The following is a 21,558-nucleotide window of genomic DNA, read 5'->3' as shown; positions in this document are numbered from 1 at the left end:
GGGTGTAGGGTTTGGGAGGATTTTTGGGGGAAGGACATTTCCAAACGGTCTCTTTCCCAGTTATATATTTGTTAGACGTTTGGTGGTGGCAGCGATAAAGTACAAGGGCAAAAGGTAAAATAGTTTGTACCTTGGGGAAGTTTTAGCCTAAGCTGGTAAAAGTAAGCTTAGGAGGTTTTCATGCAGGTCCCCACATCTGTACCCTAGATTTCAGAGTGGGGAAGGAAACTTGACTACCTCCTACCCAGTTATTTAGACTGCCAGTTTCTATGGCTCATGTGCTGTTTGCAAAGACATGTCCAGGAGATATGATGGGAACAGAGCAGCTTCTGGGGCATCTGAAATACCAGTACTAGGACTGCCATCATAGGAGAGCTATAACACATTTCTCCGCTTCATAAATCTATCCTGTTCCTGGGCTTTGTGCTTCTAGACTGTTTCCATTTCATACGGGGGGGACATGGGCCAGAACAGGGAATTGAGAGTCCAGATTCCTGGCTTTCAACTGAATTTGAAGAAGGATATGAAGCAAGTAAAGGTAAAGGAGGACAGGGATGATATGGGTCCACTTCCTGGTGTGAGAGGTGTCTGGTTGCAGCATTATGAATCACTTGAAGCTTAGGGAGTGAGCATTTAGGATGAACATAAAAGAGGAAACAGCCATAACACTAAAGAGGGAGCATATTTCCAAATGAAACTTGTCTTTTAATAAGAAAATAACATTAAAATGGTGTCTAAAATATACATCTTTAAAGCCTGGTCAGTGTTGTATCATCCCTGATCGAGGGGTCAATGGGCATGTGAAATTATATTTGCTACCCATTTATTTTCAGAGGTCCTCAATATTTCTAGAGTCAATTTTCTAAATCCCTCTCCTTAAGGAAAAGTCCTTTCTTATATCCAGCAGAGTCTGAAGCCTCCAACAAAATGCTCATTTGAAAAATAATCATTTAAAAGAACATTTGAGAGTTACCATTTACTGACACTTCAAATCCCATCCAACTGCTAGTCATTGTTATACTATGGGCCAGACCATTGGTCCATCTCACCTACTTTCAGCTGACCTAGCAGAGCAAGAGTCAGAAACTGCCTAAACATGACAGGAATGCTCAAGTGGCATAGAGTGAGCACAGCTGGTTCTGCCCAACTCCCCACAGAACCCAGTGCCCATGATATTTCTGTGGTTCCTTGAGGCAGTAAGTTTAAACTAGAACCTTCTGAGCCCAAGCAGTCCCTTGCAGGCCCCAGGACTGGGATCATTAAAGGCTTTGCCTCTTATCTGTACTGAGCATTTCGGCTGCAGCTGAGATGCTAGCCTTGGACGTTTCCATTCCTCTCATTATAGTAATGGGGGAGTGTCTCAATTTTAATGTAGAATTATCACACACAACGGCATTGATAATGTTTCTCCTAAACCCTACCTTGGAGGAATAACAGGATTAGTGTTTTAATGACTAACTCTCTGAACAACAGGACTTCGCAGTGAGAGCCAGTTTAGCTCTCTAGAAATCAACACGGTGGGTTTTTTGTTTGTTTTGTTTTTTGTTAATTGAAATCAACAACGTATGGTTTTGTTTTTTTTTTTGTTAATTGAAAAGGTCTATATTGACGTAAACATGTTCTTATAGCAAATGGCTCGCCTGTTAGAGGAGCCATTTACTCAGGTATGACAAAAGTGTTGTCCCACTGAACACCACAAATGACGACAATTGACTTGCATTATATCTTGCTTTCATCCAGAAAGATACTGATACAAGCATAGGCACAGCTAACAATTTGCCACAGTGCAGCAACACTTTTTAGTTATTGTTTGTAAAGCTCTTTAAAGTGCTATAGAACTTATCATATTAGAGGGCCTGAGCCTGCACTTTTTACTCAGGTAAAATTCCCATTGACTCAAGTAAAGCTAGGTAAAAGAGTAATGCAATAGCCCAGAGATTATTTATAGATTCATACGCTCCAAGGCCAGAAGGGGTCACTGTGATAATCTAGTCTGTCCTCCTGTATAACACAGGCCACAGGACTTTCCTGAGTTCATTCCGGTTTGGACAAGAGTCATCATATGTGCTCATTGCATGGGCCAAAATAAAATGTAGACAGACATCTCCTAATCTTACTTCTCTGATTGTTTTGTAGGCTCTTCAAGGCAGGGGTCTTTTCCCCTCTGTTTTTGTACAGTGCCAAGCACAATGGAGTCCTGATCCATGACTGGTGATCTGAGGTGCTATCACAATATAAATAATTTTCTATTGTGGTAGAGCCCATAGTATGCTAAGCACTGTGTGTGTGTGTGTGTGTGTGTGTGTGTGTGTACACAGTCACCACCCCAAAGATCTTACAAGCTGAGAAAGAGGTTTGAATAGGTACTCAGAGCTGTAAAATACAGTGGAAAAAGTATTGTCAAAAACGACTTGTGAATAAAATCTGCCAATTCACTTTGCTTGCATTTGCAGGCCCTCTTGTTTGCTAACATTTGGTTATGCACAGTGGATATTCATGGAGTGCACAGATTTCACAAAATATTGGCGTGAAAAAAATGGGGATTCTCACTGGAAGTGGCCATTTTGGCTAAGTGGCTTTTCATATTATTGACAAAATAAAGTTGAACAATTTTGACCACTCTCAGGTAGTACATAATATAAAAGCTTAGCATGACTTTAGCTTTGTAAATATTATCAGGAAACAAACAATAGCCTGTCACTTAGGTGATCAATCACATGGTGTGAATCGTGAGTACTCATTGCAACCATTTAATGTATAATATGTAGAAACCAGTTCACACAAACTATTATTCATATTTCTGATAATGCCTGTAACATGCTAAGTGTGTGTGTGTGTGTGTACACAGACACACACACACACACGTGTGCTTATGCACACACTCCTGACCTTGAAGACCTTCCCATCTAACAAATGGGTTTAAACATGATGTGAATAAAGGACAAATGGAAAAAAGTTAGACTATATTTGCAGAGAGAAGGTCGGTGAGGTAATATATTTTATGGGACCAACTTCTATTGGGGAGAGAGACAAGCCTTTGACTTACACAGAGCTCTTCAAGTCAGCAAAGAAGCTCAATGTAGCTCAAAAGCTTGTCTCTGACCAACAGAAGCTGGTCCCATAAAATATATTACTTCACCCACCTTCTCTTTCTAATATTCTGGACTGACATGGCTACAACAACATTACATACAACATATTCACAGATAATTTGCAAACCACAAATGGGGCAAAACTTGTTAACTAAGATCTTTGCTGTAAATAGTTCACCCTGCTTTAGTTCTAAGGTAGCTCAGTACCTGAAAAGAAAAGCTCAGCAACTCCTAATCAGCTTTTCCAAAAGGTTGCCCAATTTCAGCAGAAATATGGTTCAAATCTTAATTAAAAGTGCCCTAAGAATCACATAACTATGGTGGCACACCAGAAAATGTTTTCCCTTCTTGGTATTCACCTTGAGACATTCATTGTCAATTATCATGTTCTTGCTGCATTTTAAGTCACATTCATCTGACAAAGAAACACATTTATAACATTGCTATTTTCCTTCAGCAGCAGCAATGCTGACGCGCTATAACTGTACTCTCTGAATGTATTTCTAACTTGCCAAAAATATTGTGTTGTAAGAGGATGAGGCTTGACAATGAGCTGACTAAAAATAGAACTGCTGAGCCCACAGTGGTCATTAGTTTACACTCTGGCTTTGTCTAACTGCAGGAGTACTTGCTGAGGTGCTGATGTAATAACCTTGCTGAATGTACTCAAATACTTAAGTGACAGTGCTTCTGCATCAGAAATATAGATTCTGGCTTTGAACACTGCATTTCCTGACCAAAAAATCATTACACTGAAGGGCTTTATACAATGTACACTCTCTTACATGATTTATTTTAAAATATAACGACAGCTATGTAGATAAAATACATACCGTACTACATATATTGTACTTGTGATTGAGCTCTCTAACAAGATGGAATGTAATGCTGTTCAACCCCATCCAAACTGTGCTGTTTGTTTCTTTGGTTGTGCAGGGTTTTTTAATATACTCAGTGCTATAGTCTGGTATCTTGCAGTGGCTGGATTTAAGAGCCCACAGTCATAAATCATATGCTGCTGGATACCTTAGGGCACAATCTATTACGATTCAGTTGGTAAGCATTGCTAAATGCTGTGGGGGCCCCAGCTACCCAGCTGAGGTGAGATTTCACCATCTGCTTCAGAACAGTAAGAGCAGACAAAACCTAATGTAGCTGACTTACATAATTCTCTCAAGGAGAAGAGAAGCCTTGGGCTGCTAAATGTCAAAACTGCTTACTTCTTATCCTCTCCAAATGCAGAGTCAGCTGTGTAGTTTGAAGATGAATGAGCCAACGAGTCTAGATCCAACAACCCTGGCAAATCACAACACTTGAAAGAAGGGTTTTCTAATTTATCATACTGCTTCCTTTATCAAATTCATAATACTGTCTAGAGCATAATAGCTTTGTTTCTAATTTATCAGCACAAGCAACAAAGGACAGTTGCAAAGTGTAAACAAGCTCTGAACTGCCCTTCATTTTCCAGCAAATATATTACTGAGCAGGTGTGAAAAGAATCAAAATGGCTGCTGCTCTCCCCTATAAAATTATTGTCACCATGCTAGGCAAATAGAAAGCATAATTTCTCTTAATGTCTTTTATTTTTCCCGTATTCACTCAGTACAGACATTCAATGCAGATTGGCTATTAAAGGGTGCTTGGAATGCTTTTGCGAATCACCATTAAATATGGGCCATGGAACACAGCTTCACGCACATGCATATAGAATCATAGAAGATTAGGGCTGGAAGAGACCTCAGGAGGTCATCTAGTCCAACCCCCTGCTCAAAGCAGGACCAACCCCAACTAAATCATCCCAGCCAGGGCTTTGTCAAGCCAGGCTTTAAAAACCTCTAAGGATGGAGATTCCACTACCTCCTTAGGTAACCCATTCCAGTGCTTCACCACCCTCCTAGTGAAATAGTTTTTCCCATTATCCAACCTAGACCTCTCCCACTGCAACTTGAAGCCACTGCTTCTTGTTCTGTCACCTACCACCACTGAGAACAGCCTAGCTCCATCCTCTTTGGAACCCTACTTCAGGTAGTTTAAGGCTGCTATCAAATCCCCCCCTCACTCTTCTCCTCTGCAGACTAAACAATCCCAGTTCCCTCAGCCTCTCCTCATAAGTCATGTGTCCCAACCCCCTAATCATTTTTGCTGCCCTCTGCTGGACTCTCTCCAATTTGTCCGCTTCCTTTCTGTAGTGGGGGGCCCAAAACTTGACACAATAATCCAGATGTGGCCTCACCAGTGCCGAATAGAGGGGAATAATCACTTCCCTCAATCTGCTGGCAATGCTCCTACTAATGCAGCCCAATATGCTGTTAGCCTTCTTGGCAACAAGGGCACACTGTTGAGTTCTATCCAGCTTCTTCTCCACTGTAATCCCCAGGTCCTTTTCTTCAGAACTGCTGCTTAGTCAGTCAGTCCCCAGCCTGTAGCTGTGCATGGGATTCTTCTGTCCTAAGTGCAGTACTCATCAGATTTCTTTTGGACCAGTCCTCCAATTCATCAAAGTCGCTCTGGATCCTATCCCTAGCCTCCATCATATCTACCGCTCCCTGCAGCTTAGTGTTATCCGCGAACTTGCTGTGGGTGCAATCCATCCCAGCATCCAGACCATTAATGAAGATGTTGAACAAAACCGACCCCAGGACCGTCTGCTGGGGCACTCTGCTTGATATCGGCTGCCAGCTAGACATCAAGCTGTTGATCGCTACCCATTGAGCCCGACAATCCAGCCAGCTTTCTATCCACCTTATAGTCCATTCATCCAATCCATACTTTTTTAACTTGCTGGAAAGAATGCTGTGGGAGACTGTATCAAAAGCTTTGTTAAAGTCAAGATGTATCACGTCCACCGCTTTCCCCATACCCACAGAGCCAGTTATCTCATCATAGAAGGCAATCAGGTTGGTCAGGCATGACTTGTCCTTGGTGAATCCATGTTGACTGTTCCTGATCACCTTCCTCTCCTCCAAGTGCTTCAAAAAGGATTCCTTGAGGACCTGCTCCATGATTTTTCCAGGGACTGAGGTGAGGCTGACCGGTATGTAGTTACCTGGATTCTCCTCCTTCCCTTTTTAAAAGACGGGCACTATATTTGTCTTTTTCCAATCATCCGAGACCTCCCCTGATCATCATGAGTTTTCAAGGATAATGGCCAATGGCTATGCAATCACATCAGCCAACTCTCTCAGCACCCTCAGATGCATTGCATCCAGCCCCATGGACTTGTGCAGGTCCAGCTTTTCTGAATAGTCCTTAACCTGTTCTTTCACCACTGAGGGCTGCTCACCTCTTCCCCATAATGTACTGCCCAATGTAGCAGTCTGGGAGCTGACCTTGTCTGTGAAACTCGAGGCAAAAAAAGCATTGAGTACTTCAGCCTTTTCCACATCATCTGTCACTAGGTTGCCTCCCCCATTCATTAAGGGTCCCAGACTTTCCCTGACCTACAGGTATGTTAGCAACAAGAAGGTGAAGCCCTTCTTGTTACCCTTCACATCCCTTGCTAGCTGCAACTCCAATTGTGCTTTGGCCTTCCTGATTACAGCCGTGCAGGCATGAGCAATATTTTTATACTCCTCCCTAGTCATCTGTCCAAGTTTCCACTTCTTATAAGCTTCCTCTTTGTGTTCACTAAGCTCACTGAAGATTTCTCTGTTAAGCCAAGTAGGTCGCCTGCCATATTTTCTATTCTTTCTGCACATCAGGATTGTTTGTTCCTTCGCCCTCAATAAGGCTTCTTTAAAACACAGCCAGCTCTCCTAGATTGCTTTCTCCCTCATATTAGCCTCCCAGGGGATCCTGGCCATCAGTTCCCTGAGGGAGTCGGTCTGTTTTTCTGAAGTCCAGGGTCCGTATTCTGTTGCTCTTCTTTCTTTTTATCAGGATCCTGAACTCTTATCATCTCATGGTTACTGCTGGATCATATGGAACAGAGCTTTGCCCACATTCCTAAACTATTCATGAAATAAAATGGGAAATAGCTTTGGTTTGGGTTTTGCAAAAACAGCCCAGACTAATGTGGCAGCCCCAGTTTGAGTCATTTCAGTTTCAAATGGGGCCAAAACCAGGTATCCAAACCCCCCTGGACTTTGGGGGTTCTGAGAAAATGGCCTCTGGGTTTTGCCCATTTCTCACTGCCATCCCCTTGCAAATTCGCTGCTAATATGAGTAATGGTAGTTAGCTAGTATACTAGTGCTTAGTTAATTTAAACAACATTCAATTCCCCCCAATATGGATCTGTGATCAATACTTTCCTTTGCCACTTTAAAGAGTAAAAATCCATTCCCTTACAAAAGCAGAGTGAAAATAGGTTGCCCAAATCATTTGGGGAAGAGGAGGAGGAGATAAACGTGTGTGGAGATGATACTCCATAAGACTTAAGGTTCAAGGGGCTCTCATGTGATTTTTGGCCACATGGCTTTAAGGTTTATTGCATTTTTAACTGTAAATAAACAGATGGGAAAGCAGGTCATTTTTTTGCAAGATTCGACTTATTTGAGATTTGCTAACTATATGGAAACAATTTTAACTAAAGTTTTTTGGTGATTTCATAAAATCATATGGTGTGTTTTTTCAGTTTCTAGCCATGGATATTTGGAAATATGTCTGTCTGTCTATATTATAGCATTCCCAGTAGGGGATGTTTTGTGTAAAGATGCTGAACTTTCATTACACCCCTATGTTCATGTGCTCATTACATATTTAATATATAGGTTTGAGGTCTGAAATTTCACACAGAATCATAGAATTATAAGGGACAGCAAGGATCATCTAGTCTAATGCCCTGCCAAGGTATGGGACTTGTTGAGTCTAAACCATCCAAGAGAGATGGCTATCCAGCCTCCTTTTGAAAACCTCCAGTGAAGGAGCTCCACTCGGCAATTTGTTCCATTGTCCTACAATTAGGAAGTTTTTCCTGAGATTTAATCTAAATCTGTTATACTGTAGCCAGAACCAATTGCCTCTTGCCCTGCCCTCTGTGGGAATACAACAATATTTTTTCTCCGTCTTTTTTAGGGCAGCCTTTCAAGTATTTGAAGACCACTATCATGTCCCCCTCCTTAATCTCCTCTTTTCCAAACTGAACATACCCAGTTCCTTCAGCCTTTGCTCATATGGCTTGCATTCCATCCCTATGATCATCTTTGTCACTCACCTCTGAATCCTTTCCAGTTTCTCTACATCCTGTCTGGACATTGTGTCCAGGTTTGATCACCAGTACTGCAACAGAGGCCTAACCAGTGCCAAGCAGAACAGTACTATCCCCTCCTGTGGCTTGCATGCTATGCCTTTGTTAATGCAACCCAAAATTGCATTTATGTCTGTGTGGTGGTTTTGGATTTGGTTTTGCTTTTTGCAAAAGCACTGTATGGTCAGGTCATGTTGAGATTGTGATCCACCACAATTCCCAGATCCTTTTCAGCAGTGCTGCTGCCAAGCCAGATATCACCCATTCTGTATTTGTGTATTTGGTTTTTCTTCCCTTTTTGTTTTTGTTGAATTCAATTTTGTTGTTTAGAGCCCAGTTCTAAAATTCAAAGGGCTTGATAAATTGGAGCTCTGTCCTGCAAAATGCTTGCAACCCCCCACTGCTTTGTGTTGTCTGCAAATTTGATCAGTAAGCTCTTTATTCCTACATTCAGGTCATTAATAGAGATGTGAAATAACACCAGTCCCAGAACAGATCCCTGTGGACCCCCACTTGAGATCTCCTTCCACTCTGACGTCATTTCATTAACAGTTACTCTTTGTTTGCCGTTGTTTAACCAGTTATGTATCCACTTAATGGTAGCTTCTGCTGAGCCCGCATTTATCCAGTTTCCGAATCAGAATGTCATATGGGACTGTGTCAGAAGCCTTGCTAAAGTCCAGGTATATTATGTGCACCACATTTTCCCCCATCCACCAAACCACTTACCGTGTCAAAGCAGGAAATCAAGCTGGTTTGACATGATTTGTTCCTAGTAAATCCATGCTGGCTGCTGGTGATTACCCCTTCATCCTCCAGGTACTTGCAAATTGAATGTTTTCTACATTGCTCTAGTAGTTTCCCAGGCATCGAAGTCAGGCTGACTGGTCTATAGTTCCCCTCCTCCTCCTTTCCCCCCTTTTAAAAGATGGACACTGTTAGCCCTTCTCCAGTCTTCTGGGACCTCTCCTTGTCATCCATGAGTTTGCAAATATTATTGTCAGTGGCTCTGAGATTTCTTCAGCTAATTGCTTCAGCACCCTAGGGTGAATAGTACCAGGCCCTGCTGACTTGAATTCATTCAAATTAGTCAGAAGATCTCCGTGGTGTTTACTTATCCTGATCTGCATCCCCTCCCCTTCGTTGTCTATGATGATATCACTAGTCATCTGGTCACATGTCATTTTGTGTATGTGAAGACTGAGGCAAAGTAGGCAGTGAGCAGCTCTGCCTTCCTATTATCTTCCATTACCAGCTCACCTCCACTGAGCAGTGGACCCAACTCCATCCCGATCTTTTTTTTCCTCTCTGTCTGACATATTTGTAGAACTCCTTGTCTCTAACATGTCTTGCCATCTGTAACTCATTCCTTGCCTTGGCTTTCCTGATTTTTGGCCCATACACACTCATGCTATTCCCATGCTTCCTTAGTGACATGGCCCCTTCTTCCATTTCTTGTATATATCCTTTTGGTTTTTAGAAAGCTAAAAAGCTCCATCTGTAGCCACATGCCTGGTCCCAGCCCAAAGGTGAATTTTTGTGGAAACTTTGAAGCAAATCCATCCACTTAAGTTAGACAAGAGCAAAACAAAAACAAAAAAAACCAAACAAACCTTTGACGCATAATAAACATGTTTCCCACAGTAATAGATTGCAATTATGTAATGGCTTGCATCCAAGATTATCCAAAAGCTTTTTACAAATGTTACTTAAAGAAGTTTCACGGCACACCTAATGAGGTTGGTGATGGATATCTTGGGATCTTAGTAGCTGCCATTGAAATGGTGCCACCTTGAGATGAAACTTGAGAATAGGACATTCAGGAAGTTGTCTCATATAGGGACTCATTCTCTAGACCTTCCTGTGCAATGTGTATATGCCTCCATGAGGGGATTAGGGAGCAAATATGGCTTGCAGTGTTTTATGAATCTCTTATCTGGGCAATGGGGGTTACTTAAACAGTGTCTAAAAGAAACTGGAGCATGAATAAATGTTAAATGACTGAGACTCAATACAGACATTATATTAGTTTACTAGCTGCTTCTGGATGCCAAGGTAGCAGCAGTACCATTTTCTTCTTCTGGGCCTATTTTTTCCTCTTGAAATACATAAGCATAAGAAGAAAATTTCTTCTATTTCTAGTGTCTATAGGAATCCAGGGATGGTGTTAGGAATACTTTTTTTGTGAAGGACAGTCCACCCATAATGAAAGAACCATAGGCAGTCTACAGGCTTCACAGTTAAGAGTGAATGGGTATATCTTCTTTAGTGAATAAACATTTACTTAACTCAGATTTAAGTATTCCTAAAGCACCTCTTCTCTCCAGCACTGAGCGCAAGGCAGAATCATTACACTGGTGAGTGAGAACCCTGTTCTATCAGTTAAACACAATCTTCCATAAATGGATTCAGAGTTCAAGTTAAGATCTACAACAAACCACTGCCCTTTTTTCTAACATAGAAAATGAGCCCATTATAAACTTACCTCCTCGGACAAACTAATAGCTTGAATCAAGATATTTGTTTTCTATAGGGGAGATTTGCTATTCTGAAATATTAGATATCCAAATTTACATCTTATCATAGAATCATAGAATATCAGGGTTGGAAGGGACCCCAGAAGGTCATCTAGTCCAACCCCCTGCTCAAAGCAGGACCAATTCCCAGTTAAATCATCCCAGCCAGGGCTTTGTCAAGCCTGACCTTAAAAACCTCTAAGGAAGGAGATTCTACCACCTCCCTAGGTAACGCATTCCAGTGTTTCACCACCCTCTTAGTGAAAAAGTTTTTCCTAATATCCAATCTAAACCTCCCCCACTGCAACTTGAGACCATTACTCCTCGTTCGGTCATCTGCTACCATTGAGAACAGTCTAGAGCCATCCTCTTTGGAACCCCCTTTCAGGTAGTTGAAAGCAGCTATCAAATCCCCCCTCATTCTTCTCTTCTGCAGGCTAAACAATCCCAGCTCCCTCAGCCTCTCCTCATAACTCATGTGTTCCAGTCCCTTAATCATTTTTGTTGCCCTTCGCTGGACTCTCTCCAATTTATCCACATCCTTCTTGAAGTGTGGGGCCCAAAACTGGACACAGTACTCCAGATGAGGCCTCACCAATGTCGAATAGAGGGGAACGATCACGTCCCTCGATCTGCTCGCTATGCCCCTACTTATACATCCCAAAATGCCATTGGCCTTCTTGGCAACAAGGGCACACTGCTGACTCATATCCAGCTTCTCGTCCACTGTCACCCCTAGGTCCTTTTCCGCAGAACTGCTGCCTAGCCATTCGATCCCTAGTCTGTAGCTGTGCATTGGGTTCTTCCGTCCTAAGAAGACCGTTCATTTACCTTTTATTAAATCAGGAGAATGTAAGAATTCTGCTCTGGACATTTGAAAACTATATTTAATAGACATGTTTAATCCATACAGACCACAGTTTTATACCTATCCTGGAGGCTTTCTGTTTGCCCATAGAAGATCTTTCACAAGAAGTATATTGGAAAGAATTATTTTTTATGTCTCTGATAAAGTTCTAAATTTGGAACGATATTTTACTTTAGCTTCTTGAAGTATATTAAAATCATCCTACTCTTTTTCTCTTTTCTCAAAATTGGTAATCATCTTGATGAAATACAAGGGAAGTGTTTTCCTGTTAGCTTTGTGAACTTTTCTCTTTCCTCCTAATCTGGTAGACTATGGATATGAGATGTAGTGGTGGTTTTTTTATCCATTTATAAAGCAAGGTGAAATAGCAAATTTATACTGTACCAGTGAGCACAGTTCTTTCCTCACTGCAACTTTTTCAGGAATCCTCAGGTATAAAACATAGGGACAATGTTTGCTTTCATGTATGGGACTTGCCTACTGAAGTTTATTGAAGCTAATTTCCTGAGAGGATTTTCGCTTATGGGAGCCTACAGTGGAGGGACAGGACATTTTTAAAATATCAAATTTAAATCCCCACTATTTGCTGAGTAAGGCAAGAATCCAATGACAAGTGTTAAACCCTGTGATTGACACACACCCTCTGAATAAAATAATAGCAGAATTTTGTCTCCTGTTTTTCAGCAATAGTAGACATCCTGCTCTTAAGGACTTCTCAAGAAAATCAGAGTATTTGAGAGGAGTTCTGCAATAATCAGAAATCCACTGTGTAATGTATCCAAATTATTGTATTCTAGCATTGTTCAGATAATCTTCAGCCTGGCAAGACCAGGCTTATTTTCAGATCTCTTGGAGGTAGCTTCTCCTTAAACTCCTGACTTCTTTCCAAAGGAGAACAGCCTGTGTTCCATTTGGAGTGTTTAGCATTAGTAGAAACCGCAGTTCCTGACTGATAACAGACATCACATTCTATATGTATACCTAGATGGAGAGCACAACTTGAGTACATGGACTGGAGCCTCTCTTCTTCCTTTCTCACTACCTAGGGAAGAGCTATTAACAGTTCAGGTGTGCTTACATGCAGATGCCACATGTCAAAATGAAATCCTTGCTTTCAATTGGTTATGCAACTAGTAACAGGCTAAGGGGCAGTTAAGAATAATACATTTCTCTTCTCTTATTTAAAAATATCTTCTAAAATATTTGTATTAGCAGGACCTACTAATCATCCCCTTGACAATTTTACCTGTAAACCTTTCCCTCAACTCATTGACTTTTTCTCTTTTGTTTAAAAACTCTTCTCTACTTAAATTACTGTAGTACCTGAGCACCTCAAAATCTTGAATTTATTTATCCTCTTGACAGATCTGTGAGGTAGAGAAGTGCTATTATCCCTATTTTACTGAAGGGGAGTGGAGGCACAGAGATTGAGTATATCTACACTTCACAACCCTGCAGCCGTGGGTCTCGGCACCCAGGTCAATTTGGGCTTACAAGGCATAGACTATGGGGCTAAAAATAGTAGGGTGGACATTCTCACTCAGGCTGGAGCCTGGGTTCTGAAACCTGGAGAAGGGGATAGGTCTTAAAGCCCAGGCTCCAGCCTGACTGGGGACATCTACACGAGTATTTTTTAGCCCTCTAGCAGAAGTCCAAGTCAGCTGACCTGGGGTCTAAGACTTGCTGTTGCAGGGTTTCTTTTGCAGGGTAGCTGAACCCTAAGGTCAGTCACACAGGAAGTCCGCTGTGGATCTGGAGTTAAACCCAGGTCTCCCAACTGCCATGTTAGTCCTAACCTTAGAAAAAGCACAGTCGCTTCCTTTCAGTAGACCTGCCTTTCTTTGTTTGTACAGCACCCAGCACATGGTGGATACTAACAGAAACCAATAACAATGAAACTTATTTCAGGATAGTCAGCAAATTCTGTGAGTTTAGCAGTATAAAGAATACATACATTTCATAAGTTTCAGTTAGTGTCTACACTGACAAGATACTATTAGTTGATATTGTCAAGACATTAGAAATAATACCAAACAAAAGTAGCAAATAGACTCCAGTTAGGAGCTGTGGAAGCTCCCTAAAAGTGGGCAGCTACTGGTGCCCAAACTGGCCCTGCCCCCAGCATCGCCCACTCTCCCCTAGCTCCCGTCTCTTCTCCTCAAGACTGCACCCACTGTTCACTCCTCTGCATCCGCCCCATCTCTTGGCCTTACAGCCAGTAAAAAGTGATGGGGCCATGGCCCCCTGCCCTCCCACGGTCCAACACTCCTGACTCCAGTCAGTGTCTGATTTAACTCCCCACTCCCTTTGCTAGAAGACTGCAGTACTTCATCTTGGCATTTACCTTCAAGAAAAATTCTTCTCCATGCCAAATGAACACCAGTTAATTTAGAAAATAGTCCCAGCTGGGCTGTGTCTGCTCTCCCGCAACCCCCCCCCACCCCCCCGCCATCATCAGATGTTACATTTTTTTGGTTCCTTGACCAAATTATCTTTATGCTCCTGTAAGGATTCTTAACAACATCATTTTTCCTCCTCTATTTTTTGTGCTTTAATTAGACTTATAGTGCAGATTTAGGGAAGAAATACCCTCTGTGGTCTGTGATAGGTGGCAGGAGGCCCTCATTACTGTAAGTTGGACCCTGAGTGTGCAAGAGAAACAAAGGACAGTCTGTGGTTAAGATTACACAAAGTAAAACTATTTCCCCATGTTTATTTCCCCCGCTACTGTTCCTCACACGTTCTTGTCAACTGCTGGAAATGGCCCACCTTGATTATCACTACAAAAGGTCCCCCCCTCCCCGCTCTCCTGCACCTTACTTGATCGCTCTTGTTACAGTGTGTATGGTAACACCCATTGTTTCATGTTCTCTGGATATATAAAATCTCCCCACTGTATTTTCCACTGCATGCATCTGATGAAGTGAGCTGTTGCTCACGCAAGCTTATGCTCAAATAAATTGGTTAGTCTCTAAGGTGCCATAAGTACTCCTTTTTCTTTTTGAGGTCTGCCATAGACTTCTTATATTGCCTTGGGCAAGTTAACACCTGTATCTCAGCTCCCTTTCTATATAATGGGGTTAAGGACACTTATCACCTACCTCCGGGGGCATTATGAGGAATAATTCAGATGATACAGTGTTGGGGGGCCAGATATGTACATATAGGGCTAGTTCATTACTGCTCCACACAGCATGGGGTTGCATGGATCCTACAGGGACAATGCCTCCCTTTTGCACATGGGGTGAGTGTGTCTATTGAGCCACCTCTTTGATGGGTGCCACTTGTACTCCTGGTCCATTTTGTGGTACCTTGTGCCCCAGGGATGTTCACAGGGAACAATCCAAGTGCACATGAGAGAGCACGGGCTGCAATGGTCCCTGACCTCTGCAGTGCACACACAAGAACCTCACGCACATGCCAGCTATAATCTGACCCTTTTATCTTTAGAAATTGTTCCATTGGGCTAAAAATGTATTTTCACATGAAAAGTCATTTGTACAAGGGATGGAAGAATGTGCTTTGGTAAACTTAAAACCCAGTTTGGAAATATCCCACCAGAATGGAACCTTTTGAAGTTTACTTTCTGTCCAATGCCTTTCTTCTAGGGTGAGTTGAGGAGGCAGTCCAAGTGACACATCACTCTCAAGCCAGCCAGTCAAAAAGCAGCATGTTGGCAGTAATGGCCTTAAGGAAGGAATGGAAGAGAGGAAAGTGATTGCGATTTGGACAGAGATCAGAAGCTAGAGGGGTCAAGAAGATGCAGCCTTGAAAATAGCCTGTAGCACAGTTGCTCCAACTCTTTGTCCTGACCTGTCAGGAAGCAGTAAGTGTACCAGCTAATAAAAGCTACTGCAGCAGAGAGACCTTGGAGACGAGAAATGGCCTGACACTTGAGTGGAAGGAGGAGATCCAGCAGCAGAGAAGAGTTGGCATCTGAGGAAGAACAGACAGGAAACATGAATGTGCTCCATCCACAAGGAAAGAGGACTGTCCACCAGCTTAGCAAAGGCTCCACCCAAAAGATTTCTTCAGTGAAGGGGAGCAGAGGAATTCTACCTAGATCCAGTCAACTGTAAAACTAACTAATCCAAACCTGGAAAAAATCTCCAAAGATGGGTGCATCCATTTCACCTAAAAAATAGGATGTACACCCATTACAATATACAAACTCTGCATTTGCGCAGGCAGACCACTATGCACATATTAAATGTCTAACTGCACACATAGACCATTTACCATGAGTACATTTACCCATTGTTATTCTGTAAGACCTAGGCCCTAGAGCTTCAAAAGATATGTAGGCATCTAACTGCTACAGACTTCAAATTTTAAAATTTGGACATGCACACACACATGAACACACACGGAGCAAGTTTGGTGGCCATGTCTGAAAACATGGTCCTCAAGGTACACCAAAGCACATGGAAGATCACAGGAGTTCATCATTTGTGGATTTTAAGGAGAAATGATCAGTATAACACACAATCTCTTCTGTGGAAATCCAGTTCTTTTTCAGGCTAATAAAATACATACTTTAATTAATTAAAGTATGTAACCTCACATGGAAATGTTTTTTTCTAAAATGCAATGAGAATTAGACATTTATTTGCTTGGCAGAGGTTGGGCAGTTCTCAGGCCCTGAGATGTTTGTTTGCTTACAATAGTTTCCTTTTCATAGTAGCAGACCAAGTATAAACAAGTTAATGACCACAGTTGAACTCAGTGCTGAATCTGTGACATCACAACTATTCCCATGGCAATTGGATGTTATAAACGTCTATGTTACCAACTGCAGGACTAAATAGACTGAAAATATGGGCTGGTGGTGTCAAATAGTTTTGTTCGGACACAGTCTGACTTTAATCTCACTTGTGCTGTTTTCTTTTCTCTCTCTCCAATTCAGTAGGGTTTCTCCTGAATTACACTAGTACAACTGAGATCGTTATCAGGCCTGTTCTTCACTAACAGGAAAAGGAACACTGAAAATTGCTGGCAGGATACATTGCTTTGTGTCCTAGGCAGCAGGTCTAATAGGCCAGGGGAGGCTAAGCCTCCCCTGCTGCGTAGCCGCTAACCTGCCGCCTTTGAAAGCATGGGTGCCTGAGCCATGGTGGCCCTGCCTATGCTCTGCCCTGAGACCTCCTCCCACTTTTCCCCCATGGCCTTGTCTGAGCTCCACCTCTTCCCATCCCAGCTGCGCCTCTCCCCCAAGGCACCCACCGCTCGCCGAGTCCCTCGTCTCCTCCATCCCCCTACCCCGAGGTGCTTCCCGCTCACTGAATCCCTCCCCTCCTCCATAGAGTGGGGGAGAGAAGGGACGCGGCAGGCGGTGGGCATTTTGAGGGAGGGGGATAGAGCAACTCAGTGAGCAGCGGGTGGGGGGAGGGGAGTGGAAGCAGGGAAGGTCTCAGCAAGTAGCAGGCGGGGGTGGTGGAGGAGAAGGATTTGGCGGGTGGTAGGGGTCTCGGGGGGAGGGGGAATGATTCGGAAAGCTGTGGGTGAGGGGGCTGAGTATGAGCGGAGCCTGAGGTGGAGCGGGGGTGGAGGGTGGGCAAGGCCACGGGGGAAGAGGTCGAGCTGGGGTGGAGCAGGGGGTGGGACCATGGTCTGGGTGCCAGGGGAGCTTCCAGCACTTGGGCCAGCCTCCCCAAATGCCGGAGCCACACGCAGCCCATGCTTTGTGTGCAAATATTCTTGTTTCACACCTCAGATGTTGCGCTGTCTCTGGGATATGAGCACTCATGACACCGCAGTCCTTTCAGTGTGCCTCCAAGCAAGACTATGGGGCAGGCCTCCATACCATCTGGTATGTGAGGGGTTGTGGGGATGCAGGTGTAGGCAAGGGACAACCACGTTCTGAATGTGCTCAGATATTTGTAAAAGCTTTCAGAAAGATTTTCCAAAATGTTGTTCTTTTTTTGAAACTCTTTTAAATGTGCTTTGGAAAGGTGCACATGGGAGATAGGCCCTTGAAAAAATAAATAACAAGGGAAACATTTGAAATTGAAATTCCTCCATTTTCTTTTATCCTGAAGACTGTTGTTTGCTTCTTGGGCTTTTCTAGCTGTGTGAGCTGAATATAGTGTGCCTCTGTATGAAACCCAGAGCCAACAACCCAGCACGCTCTCTATTCACCAGAAAGGCCGGGGAGTTTTCCATTTTTGCACATGATTCAGTTTGCTACCAGGATGCCACAAAGCCAGCTATGTTCATTCATAGCTTCAAGGCAAATTAGCAAAGGCTATTGTTCAGCTCTTTCTCCTGGACAGTGAGCGAATAGTTCAGCTTGTGATGTGGTGAAATGAAATGACAGAAACACCCACCATATCACACCCTGCAGTCAGCAACAAATGCCTGTTCACAGACTCCTAGGATAAAAACTAAAATTCCTGAGGGCTTGGCATTTAGCTACTGTGGCTCCAAAGTGGGGAATAGGAAAGCCCCTCCGAGGGTTGAAATCCTGGCCCCATAGAAGCCAATAGTTGACCTCAATAGGGGTAGGATGTCATCCAGATATCTCAGCAGTAACAGACTTGCTGAAAACAAACAATTATAGACATGCATTAGCTTGTGTACATAGTGCATTTGTCCGCACTAGAGAGGTGTGAATTCTAGTGTACGCTCGCCTGTTGTGTGTTAATGTAGCCCTGTTTGAAACAGAACAACATTAATGCGTACTAAGGAACTGTTATTGCATACCAGCAGGGTCTGCATGGTCCTGTTAATTCACAACACTCTCGTGAACACTAGAATTTACAACCCTCTAGAGTTACTGTGCAGACAAACCCGCAGGCATGCCAGATTATTTTGTCATTGATTGTTTAGTTATTGGGTTTTTTTTCTTTAATGGTGAATTAGGTGCTTGGAAAATATACCAGGTTAGTAACAGTAGACAGGACATTGAAGTTCCCTTCAGGCTTAATAGAAATTGTGGAGTATGGGTAAGGACAGTGCAAGTTCCCCATGCTGCCCTGCCAGTGTTCTTCGGCCTTGTTCCAAAAGAATAAAAAGGGAGCTCCCTCTTCACTGCCACTCAGTCCAGTCCACCTTGGCCTCTGCTGCGACAGCTAAGAAAGGTGCTAATTTCCGTGGGGACCTCAGATCCATGGAACTCCTTTAGTCATACTCTCCTTTCCTCTTCCTGGGTATGTTTCTGGCTAGTAGCTGTGTCATGGAAGTGGAATTCAAGCCTCAGAAGGATTGCCCTGGTGGCTTTCTCAAGAGCCAGATTGCTAGGATGTGGAGGAGCAAATTCCCTGATTCCTAGCCATTATAGGGGGAAATTGGTGACTGCTGAAAGTAACAAACAACCTAACACTGCTGCAGCTCCGAGTAAAGCATTCCCTTGGAACAGGGAGAAACCTCCGTGTGAGAATTCCAGGAGTTTCATGGAACTTCTGTAGGCACCAATAGGCTCGATAGGCTGCAAAAAGCCAGAGGCCTATTTACCACTAGTTTAGTCTCAGCCCTATTCTAACATGGTTTCTTTGTAGCACTTTAAAGGGCCATTATTTTACAATCATTTCCCATTTTATATTTTAAACTGTTAAATTAGTTTAAAGTCCAAACTTTGTTACGCTCTAGATAGGGAGTCAAAATCAGCGTCAGCAAGAAAATAGATAATGCATCAATAACATTGTGCTGTGTCTGTGTCAGTGAGTTTGTGCCAGAGTGATGGCTGGGACACCCCTGGTCAGAATCTATTTTGAGCAAAACCTGGGGACCTAATTCTCTTTAATTCCTGAATATGGGTTATGTTTTGGGGGGCTTCACAGGGCATGGCTGCACTGTAGTGAAGATGTGATTGCAGCACAGGCAGGCATACCCATACTAGGTTTAATCTAGCTACCATGGGTAGCAATATCAGTGAAGATACTGTGGTATAGGGTAGCAACCACTGTACAAGCCTTCTGGGGACGTTGGGTATGTACTCTTGTAGCTAACGCATGCTAAAGCTTGTGCCACTACATCATCTTTGCTGTTATTACCCATGCTAGCTAGCATAGGTGTGCCTACCTGTACTAGCTTCACTTGCAGTGCAGATATGCCTGATGAGCTCAGAGCTGAGAACCTGAACCCATATTGCTGCTCAAAAGAGGTTTCTAAAGTTATGATCAGTCTTGGAATACTGACATTTGTTAATCTAATGCTTGAGAACATTTGAGTGGTTCAAATATCTGAAATACAGAGAGAGAGAGGCTACAACTATGGTATATACAAAAATGTCCTTTTATAATCAATGAACCTACCCTTAGCAAATGGTACGTCAGAGAAAAAACAAGATGAGATAGAATGAAAGTTTTCTAACGACAATGAAACCAGCTTTCATTTATGGGAAAAGTTTGAGGCAAGAACGAAAAATATTTTTTCCCAACCTGGGAATTTTTTTTTTTTTTTTTTACTGGAAATGAGGTCTGTTGAATAAAACTGAGAATTTACATTTTCTTTTTTTGCCTGGAAAAGAATTAGCAAAGCGGGGTAGAGGGTGACCCCAGCTGGCATTATTAGCACAGCTAAAACTATGATCAAAGCTAATGGAAGTTTAGAGTGTGCAAGGATCTAGGATCTAGCCCAAGTCTGTGAAACTACCAAAGGTTAACCCTACCAGGAAAAAGTAATGCTTTTCTTTAGCCAACTCCCACACCAACAAAACCTGTAAATAAAAAAGATTTCTGAGAATCCAAGGCCTTAATAAGCTAAAATGAAGTCAATGTTGAAACAAGGGTCAGAAGAACATCTGTTCTAGGATTCCCTAATCTTTAATAAGTAAAACTATTCCTTGACTCCTGAGCTGCAGGGCTGTTGTGTACACTGTTGTTTTGTTCATCCCACACTTCCTTTCCCGCACACTGTGTTTCAGTTGCTTTTCAAAGTTAAAAGGAGAAAAATTCCCCTGAAGTCATGGGGGGCAGAGCCATTTATATGCAGAATTTGGCCCAAGAACTTGAAAGCTGTTTCCCCTGAGGTTTTACAGTACCCAAAGGGGGCAGGAAGGGAGAGAGGAGCCAGGACCCAACCCATATTTCACACCAGACCAAGACCAGATACCATGGTGATGGGAATGATATCAAACTCTAGAAAACACTAAAATAGACTCGCCCTTGGTAACGTTTGATGAACCCCATAAAAGGAAGAAGCCTAGGCACTCTTCCACTCTACACCAGGCGACTCCCTGGTGTAGTGTACATACTGCTTTCCCCGGGCCAGTAAAGCTCTGGGATTTAAAAGCAGAATCAGTGAACATATTATATCTCCTTTTTCTGAGAAGTGGAAAGAATTTCAGGTTATGCAGTCTCTTCTCAGCCTGCGCCCAGGATTTCTCCCACACCATTGCTCTTCCTCATCCTCACAGATTCAGTAGCTCCAGCTGCATGTGCAACCTCATTCACATAATCACTCCCTTTCTGGTTCCAAAACCCAGCAGAGCAGACTGGGAACATGTAGTGTCAAGTAATATATCCTGTCACTCCTTCTCCCACTCTTGACTGTGCTTTCTTTCACGCCAACCTATCTATGGAATAACTTCCCTCTTCCCATACTCCAAATTTACGCTCTCTTCCTTTGCCTAAATCCTGCAGTCACTGATCTCATATAACTTTTGGTGCTTTACCTCATACTTAGTGCCCTACCAAATTCACGGCCATGAAAAATGTATCACGGACCGTGATATCTGGTCTCCTCCTGTGAAATCTGATTTTGTGCGTGTGTGCTTTTACCCTGTACTATACAGGTTCATGGGGGAGACCAGCATTTCTCAAACTGGGGTCCTGATCCAAAACAAGGCTGCAGGGGGTGTATCACGAGGCTATTTTAGGGGACTCGCGGTATTGCCACCCTCACTTCTGCTCTGCCTTCAGAGCTGGAGAGTGGTGGCTGTTGGCCGGGAGTCTAGC

Source organism: Lepidochelys kempii, chromosome 2, assembly GCF_965140285.1.
Source record: "Lepidochelys kempii isolate rLepKem1 chromosome 2, rLepKem1.hap1, whole genome shotgun sequence".
NCBI classification, from domain to species: Eukaryota; Metazoa; Chordata; order Testudines; family Cheloniidae; genus Lepidochelys; species Lepidochelys kempii.
The sequence above is the reverse complement of the archived record's forward strand: the minus strand, read 5'-3'. Positions refer to the sequence as shown.